Source organism: Dermacentor silvarum, chromosome 3, assembly GCF_013339745.2.
Source record: "Dermacentor silvarum isolate Dsil-2018 chromosome 3, BIME_Dsil_1.4, whole genome shotgun sequence".
Classification (NCBI taxonomy): domain Eukaryota; kingdom Metazoa; phylum Arthropoda; class Arachnida; order Ixodida; family Ixodidae; genus Dermacentor; species Dermacentor silvarum.
The window spans coordinates 220,616,329-220,625,264 of record NC_051156.1 but is presented as its reverse complement, the minus strand read 5'-3'; the positions used below and the strand labels follow the sequence as shown (position 1 = coordinate 220,625,264).

The 8,936-nt window shown below is 46.3% G+C and overlaps 1 protein-coding gene across 4 annotated transcripts in view; it reads right to left on the bottom strand.

Moving 5' to 3' along the window:
* LOC119446713 (homeobox protein cut-like) overlaps positions 1–8,936 on the bottom strand; it is a 365,290-nt gene that overhangs the window by 306,576 nt on the left and 49,778 nt on the right. For all 4 annotated transcript variants that reach the window (XM_037711232.2, XM_037711235.2, XM_049664342.1 and 1 more), the window contains exon 2: positions 4,180–4,257. The gene's annotated coding sequence lies outside the window, so the exon portion shown is untranslated. The remainder of the gene's footprint in view (positions 1–4,179; positions 4,258–8,936) is intronic.

Here is an 8,936-nt window from a genome sequence, read left to right as displayed (position 1 = left end):
TGCGCAACGAATGGGGCACCCATGCCTAGGTTCCGTCTCTCTTATTAGCGCACCATTTCTTTTTTACTGCGAATTTTTACTTACTATCTCTGAAATAAAGAAGAAGAAGCAAAGGCGGCCCATTTTTTATTAAACGCCCCAACTAACCAAAGCTTTTTTTCAGTTTCAGTGCGTGCTGACACAGTTATTTTAGCATGCTTACGACAGAGAAGCAAGACAGCAGAAGCCTTGCCAAATGCATTGCAACGGTGAGGCAAGTGCTTGCGTTGCCAAATGTCTAAGAGCGGTGCGAACCATTCGGATGTTCTCTCTCTTCTTTGTTCTTCGGTACAATGGATGGTATAGTATGGAACTCCACACGCGTGTATCTCTGTCATACCCTCCCCTTCACCACGATTTAGAAAAGAAAGCACCCTATTTTTATGTTCTTTTTTTTTCGCTATTCATTCCCGGTCATTTGCCGCAGCACCTGCAGTAGTATTCTCAGATGAACCAGCTATTAATGGTGCTTGCACTATTTCTAAGAGGCCACCATACAACAGTGTGCCCAAAAGTCGCCCTTTAACCTCTGCCACTTCTATGCACCACCGTTACCGTACACCCTGATGTCGTCGCTTGCGATCGTAGCCGCCCCATCGGCGCGACGCTTGTATGCTTCGCGGGGGCAGGTGGCAGGGACAGGTCGCTTAAAGAACGATAGCATCCATGTGCGAGGTGCAAAGAGCTCAATTTTTAGTTGCAGCGAATTCGATACCTGAAACGCGGTGATGTCAAAATGAATCTCAAAGAAGTAAGCCCGATGTATGCTAAGAAGCAAGTGTGCGAACCCTGAAGTAATTGTAACGCGAGAAAGGGTTTCCCAGGAGATTCCTCTCCGTTGAGCCACAGTATATGCTAATAGACCGGGTGCTGCGGCAAAGCGAGACTGTATCGAGCGCCGAAAGACTGCACCGAGGCTTTTTTCAGGGGAGTTTCATCGGCGTCGGCACCAATCTTCGCAGTCTCCCTCTTTCCTTGGCTCAATTTGACGCCTTGCGGCTCCTTTTCTTTTTCTCGCGCACTTTCCCGCTGTCTGTGAAAGGACGAGAGCAAGGGTTTCACCCTCAATGCTCCCACTGCTCCCTATTCAGTTTTATTTTTATCCGGTCGCTTATTAAGTTTGCCTCTCATCGCCACAGGAGCGGCGTCAAATTCCGGTCGCCGATCATAAATTCACGACTGCGGTGGCGGGGACATTCTCTGGAGGGAACCAAGTAGTATACGAGCACCGGAACGATGGGAGGCTGCCTGCAAGAATCTCGCTCGTTTTACCCCGTGTGTGTCTGTACGTGTATGATCGTCGTCGAGGGGCCGACAGCCGACGGACGCTGAAGCGCCCTTTATCAATGGACCCGTCGCCGAACTTAAGCCCGCGAGAAAGGGCTACCGCCCTGGAATGAACCGAAAGAAAAACGTACTAGGAGCTAAATGACGTCGACAAAAGAGCGAAGAGCAGAAGCCGGTGACGTTAGAGGGAGCGCGCCGAACGCGCGCGCGTGCGGTTTGGTGACGCCTACAGCGTACTCCGTCGTGGTTTATAACGGCGGCAACTTCCGTCTACGCGAGCCACGAAGTGAGCCTGTCGCCGGGCGTGTACGGAGGACAACCGTGCGGCATACTGGAAAAAGCGTCGTTTCGAAAACGCCAAAAAGGTTCATAACATCTCCCCCCCTCCCCGCCTCCTCCCCCGCCCTTCCGCCACCGTCGCCGATTATATGAGGAGAACCCGAGCGCGTGCGCGGGTCTGCATTTTTTTTTATCCCGTACAGAGGCGCGAGCAGGCAGCAACGCGGGGCGCGTCTTCCATTCTTTCGCAGCGCTTTTGGTGGCCGAGCAGCAAGGCGCGTCTCTCTTTTGCCGGTTGCCGCCGCACCATTATCATTCCTCGGGCCTCCTCGTATATAGCGGGGTCGTCGAGCGTGGGCGCTACACCGGTGAACGCGAGCGAGGCTCGTGCGCGGTAGAAAATCGGCGCGCTATTAACATTTATTCCCCTTTAATTATTTTTATTTTATTTTCGCGCGAGCAGGGCCTAATCCAAGAGAAGCGCGCGGCGGTTCGGTTCGAACGACGTCGTCCTTTCATTATTTATATTCCGCCAAAAATTTGCGGCCGCGGAGGGTTCGCCGTTGACAAATGGTTTCCTCGAAGGCGGCTCTTGTCGCGAGGCGCGTATATTGTATGTCGCGCGCGCCGCGAAACGTCGTGCTGCTGCTGCTGTGTGTGTGTGTATACTCCGTCGCCTACGCAGGGGTGCGCGTTTGTGAGCGCTCGACATTCGTGTGCAATTGGCCGAACGCACGTTGGAGGCAGAACCGAATGCAAGTATTGTCACCTTGACCACGCAGTTTCTGTGCAGACCATGCACTGATGGTGCAATATTGGGGCGGCTACGGTGGCGTTAGGAACTGCTAGGTGCGCCCTCTGGTGCGAGAGTTGCGTTAAAAAAAAAAAAAGAACAGGAAAAGGTTCTTCGAAAAGGCACTTGACTCATGTGCAAATTTTGGCACTAGAACGATGCCAGATATGTGTTGCTTTTCCGGTAAGCAATCAATTCACGAAAAGAAAAAAAAAAAGAAAGAGGGAAAAAGAATTAAAGTTCCCTATACATTCCAAGACTGCCTCATTTTAAACAAAGCTGGACACACCCACATTTAAAAAAAAATGAAAATTTGGTGTAGAAGCATGTCACCCCCTATTCATCGATATTGATATCGATGCGTTTTCACCGTGTTCTTATACGGGTATCGTTTTGTTGGTTGGTTCTACTCTGAATATGGCTCATACCCATCTATAGGGAATAGACCAAAAATCGGACGGGAAGTGAAAACACATTTAGTCGCGTTCAGAATAAATAAATAAATAAATAATAAATAAATAAATAAATAATAAATAAATAAATAAATAAATAAATAAATAGATAGATAGTATAGATAGATAGATAGATAGATAGATAGATAGATAGATAGATAGATAGATAGATAGATAGATAGATAGATAGATAGATAGATAGATAGATAGATAGATAGATAGATAGATAATAAATAATAAATAAATAATAAATAAATAAATAAATAAATAAATAAATAATAAAATCATTCATTCATTCAATTCAATTGTAAAATGTGAAAAGATCAAAGACAAACTAAACCAACCTCATCTAAGAATTTAACAAGGAAATCGTTTTGAATCAAATAGCAATTTCGCTACGACGGCGGAGGCATCCTCAGCACAATGTCCCATAGAAGAGGCTCTCAAGTGGAAAGATTCAATCCAATACAAATGTTTACGAAAATTATTATTATTATTATTATTATTATTATTGTTGTTGTTGTTGTTGTTGTTGTTGTTGTTGTTGTTGTTGTTGTTGTTGTTGTTGTTGTTGTTGTTGTTGTTGTTGTTGTTGTTGTTGTTGTTGTTGTTGTTGTTGTTGTTGTTGTTGTTGTTGTTGTCTATATAAAAGCACGGGCCTTCGTCCCGTGCTCTTGCAGCGGCCCACCTCGGAAGGCCACTGCTACGCTTAAGTAACGCTTGCGAGGGATTCTTATCTTACTTCTAGGAGGTCTTCACTCTTCCCTCCAGTGCATTCGAGTGTAGACACCGAGAGCACCTGGTTATAGAAAATTTGGCCCTGGAAATTACCGCGGAGTGTCACTGGAGCGCAGTGTCCGCTTCCGCGACGGGAAGGACGCTGCCATTGAATTTTCTGAGTCGAAGTGGAGCGTACAGAGCGGAGAAACGTTTTAGAAAATGTGATTCAGCCTGCCGTCATCGTTTTGTTTTCTTAACATTTCCTTTCCCCTCCTGCAAACGCCAACTTCTCTTCCAACACACCTGCGTACAAGTTTTGAATACTCGGACGTAATACTCCAAGTACAGTAATGTTTATACACACAATGCAGCTTTAATTATGCAATGCAACGTCCATAAATGGTGTTCGTTCAATAATCATAACTGAATTAACTGATGACCGACGCTGTCATCATCGACTGCAGTCATTGCCAATAGAATGAGCTCGATCAGAGATTCGAACATAACATAAATCTATGCTTTATGAGTATTGTATATAAGCACGTTTTTCTTTCTTCTTTTATGCTATTGATGAATCATTGTTGCTCCATCTGCATACGCACACCTCACCTGATGTTGATCGGTGTGGAGAGGGGGAGAGCCGCGCTTCCCGCACGCGCTACCATTGAGATACGAGCCGGTACGTACCTGCACGGAAAGGAGAGCAAGGATTCAGCACGACATTGTGCGCAGTATGGACAAATATCACCGAAGAGAAACACCCCGTGGTTCAACCAACATTCAAGCAAACAGGAATTAGGCACTAAGGGTGACCAGCTTTTACAAAGGCAGCGAAAAAAGCATTGTACTAGCAGTTATGTACAAGTATGAGGCGGGGTATCGCGTATAAGCAAGCTCATCTCGTTTACCCGGGTCTAATAGAGTTTACTTCATTTTATCTGCGGATTTTTGCATACTACGACGAGTTATTTATTTATTTATTTATTTATTTATTTATTTATTTATTTATTTATTTATTTATTTATTTATTTATTTATTTATTTATTTATTTATTTATTTATTTATTTATTTATTTATTTATTTATTTATTTATTTATTGCGATTGATGCGACGTGCCTTCGAGGAAGAGTCCACGAGCTGCCTTTGAGGAGAAGAAAAGTATGGTACACGAAACGAAATAATATTTAATGCACTAATCGTGATACAAAGCTAAACGCGCAACATTAGTCAACGCACCTACCAATAAACTGCCATATACCGACGCCGCGCGCTATCCTTGGCTCCGCGGGTACCACGCAGCGCGCTCGTCCTACAGTGGCCACCAGCAATCCCTGCCTTCCTTAACAAAGCCTTGAGCGCCGTTCTCTCTTTGCAGTGTGCGCAGCGTCACGTAATGAGTGCTACCTTCGCCAACTATGCAGCCGCCTGATTGCATATGCTTGTAGGCATAGTACTGTCGTGTGTGGGCGGTTGTCGGCATTTGTCTTCATTTTTTTTTTTTCTGGGGGGGGGGGGGGGGGGGGCAAATCGGTCGGCGATTCCTAAACTATAAGCAACTCTGAAATTATGCGGTCTAAAGTGCGAACCTGTTGATCTGCAGCATTTATGTGGAATTTTGCAAAGTAGCTTGCATACTTCCGCGTATGTGGTTCAGTGAAACAATTTTAAAAGCGAGACATGTCGCCGCGAGTCAATGCAAGCAACGGTCAAAGAAGGCATGAAATACCCGAATATGCATCACTGTCTCGGTAAGCAAGTTAGGGATACTGTAACTCAGCACTTAGATGCCCGGCATGCTCACATTAAGCCCACCAATGTCAGTCACTAAAGCACAAACCAAGAGTTCACATTTATTTTACAGTAAAGTATTGATTGGTTTTCAAATTTTTCTACTGAAGGACAAAAAATCGGGGTAGCTTGCACTAGATGCACAAGGCTAAAGACACAGCGGAGCTGATCGTTTCCTAGCTGGTCCTGGCTATACGAAGTGATGCTAAGTTACACGAAGTAATGCCAAGTGATAATGATGTGTATAAGCATTTCCTCGTAGTCCGTGGCATTGAGGAACGCCTCGCGAAGCACTTGCAGTCCGAGCACACGTAGGGGAAGTGGGGCGAAAGCTATGCTACGGTAGCTATGCACAGTGTACGGGCGGCGCGCAACAGACGAAACGCCGTGATGACGTCATGGCGCATGTGCAGTAGCGCGCAGCTAGTGGGAGCTCGGCCGAGTCGCCGCCAGAGGCGCCTGCAGCAGTCACGGACTAAATCACGGACTATCACGGACTATCACGGACACCGCGAGCGTTCGGCGCCAATGCTGGGAAACGGAGAAGCGCGGATGGCGTCGGCAGCACCTCTGCGCGTTGCCTCGTTTGTGCTGCTACAATTTGTTTCTCTCTCTCTCGCTCTCATTTTCTCTTTCTCTCGTCCGAGCATAGCGCGCGACGCTGGTTGCCATGGCTACAGCGCGGCTGGCTTTTCGTAAAACGCGCACTTTTTACGGCTGGCTTAAACAGCTTCGCTGTTAAAATATATTTTTGTAACGGTGGAACCGTGTCCAGGAAGGCTTTCGCACGCAGCGACGCTTCGTGACTGGTACGTGGTTCATCAAATGCTTATATCGTTGGCGCTTATTGCGATTAGCAGGTCACTAGCAGCCTAATAACTAGCATTTGGCCGCTAATTAGCTCACGTGAGCACCGCAAGGCTTTAGCGAGATACAGTGTGAAATTCTGTTCTCGCCTTGTCATCACGAAGAGAGAGAGAGAGGAAAAGAAAACGGAAAAAGAAAATAGAAACCAAACGAACAGAGAAAGAGATAAAAAAAAGAATAAAAAAAGTGCCTACTGAAAAAGCTGCTCACGACGCTTCGTACAGGCGGTAAAATAGAAGCAGCCTGGCTTTTGTGGTTACATAAAAGCAAGAAAGAATGAAGGGCTTGCGTAGCCCGAATTAAAGAAAAAAATTGTGCGCGGTAAAACACGAAGAGCCGCGCAACCTGCGTGCCCGCAGACTTTTACCCCCGATAGCCCAGATACAAATAAGGGGAGCTCAACCGACTTTCTTATGGCGCTCCTGAAATAAAGCAGATGCAAAGGGCAAATCTTTCGAGGGAACAATACGTGGACGAGAAGCACACCAAAAAGAAGTGTTCCAGCGTAGCCGAGCATTTCCCCTCTAAGGAGTGTTAAACACGCCGCGAGCTCATCTATACCCGGTCACGTCTCCGAGAGCTTGTAAAAGGCGCCGAAAGCGCTTCTCGCGAGGCAAAGCGTATAAGGTGACCGAGGGGGAAGGGCTCGTAAATAAGCCCGCACTCTTGGAAGGAGAAGACGCCGTGCTTCTTTGCGTCACGGTAGACTTGCAGGGAGAAAGCTTTGCTCGCACACCCGCCAACGGGGCCGGAGCTCGAACAAGCACGCGCCCAGAAGATCGAAACCCGGGGCACGTGTAATGGCACGTGTAAAAAAGGCAGCCGGTGCAGGTTTAGCGGTCGGCCGATGCCCACGCTGTGTATACATCGTGTGACTATACGGCGCGTAACTTTGGCCTCGCGTTTGTGGCCAACACGCATCATTTGCTCTCGAGAAAAGGAGGCGGCACGAAACCCAGAACGGCGCGAGCATCGCTTCGCACGAGAGACCCCCACGTACATCGCTCGGAGGAGATGGCCGCGGGGTGAACCCCGGCTTGCGCGCGCTTGGTGCGAGGCCGAGGTTGTTTTACGGGCAACCCCGAGTCGGATATATAGCGCCCCTTCGCCGAACCGTAAGTGCGGGACGATCTGCAGCCTCCTTGTTCGCCGGATGCGAGTCATCAAAGGCGACATGTTCCGGTCGTTTTTTGGCCCTTGGGCTCGATGGAACGCACGTGGATGGTAAACAGCAGACAGAAGAGGACGAAAAGAGGAAAGGATATTCACACTTATACGGACCGCTCTCAGACGGAGCACCTTAATGGTAATGAAGTCAACAAAAATGCAACATTTCTTCGAAGTTACGTAAAAAAGTGGTCGCAATGAAGCATTATGCAGACACCTGGGTGTGAAAGGAGAATATAGGCTGCAGCCCCCCTTATTTTATCTCACAACTGATTGTGGAATACGAACTGGGTGTTAATTCTTTAGGACACTAAGGAATTTTAAGCTAAGCTGGTAAATTATACATAACTCTGGAACACCGGAAATATCGGTGTAACTGAAAGCAGAGCACCGAAAAAAAATTACAAAAAAGGCAAAGAAGAATACGCAAGAACGCTACAACGAAGAACGGGTGGCGACGTCACCAGGAACTTAATCACCGCGCCAGCTCTCCATGACGTCACAAGTTTTGCAGCCATCTTCTCGAAATTCGTTAAAGCTTATCGACAAACAAGAAGTTCATCTAATTCGAAAGGAATCATAAAAACTTTTTTTGGTAATCAGCCCGTTTCCTCTAAGTACCTGCAAATAGATTCTTGAAATAATATTTCACCAGCCTAAACAAACTTGGTGTTGCTCTTTATTGTTATTTTTAAGAGTAGACCACACTGCATGCGCGCCCATTTTCTGGCCAATTTCCACCTAATAATAATAATAATAATAATAATAATAATAATAATAATAATAATAATAATAATAATAATAATAATAATAATAATAATAATAATAATAATAATAATACTAATAATAATACTTTATTAGCAGCTTTCATTGGCATCAATACATAATAGGCCTGCCAAAGCCGCATTGGGCTTGAAGGGCAGAGCCGACAGGCAGCGTTTACAAAGCTGCTATATCGCAGACACAACAGAATATGCGAAAACGTTTTTGGCAGGAATAAGCAAGTAAACAAAAAAAAAAAAAGGAAAAGAAAAACCCTAACAGCAATGAGGAAACAAACGTAACTTAGAAGGAAATGTAGTGTGAGGTAGCACTCGCGATACAAAGCAACGAAATGGCGATTATGTGGTTATGCAATACTAAAAGTTATGCAATACTAAAAGGTAGTTGGATGAAAGCGACCTCTAGACAGACCTGACTTGGAGGCTGTGTATAAGTGATCCGGGACCAACCTAGCTGTGAAGCGTCCAAGAATAATATATACACTCAACAACTAGAGAACCCTGTTCCCAGGAAAGAAGTGCGAACCTTGCTTTCTCTCACGCTATAGCCTATAGGGCGTCCGCTCCATATGAGCTGCGGTCATCATTTCTGAGCAGGCCGCAGCGCGTGGTTCTTGTTCTTCGACAGCGGGGAGAGCAAGAGGCGAAAACTTTCATCGCTTCTACCACTTCCGAGTCCGCGCACTTGGTTTCTGCGCGGTTCATTTCTCTCTCACGGTATGATTGCACACACCACATGCGAACCGGGAATGGAACAACTTC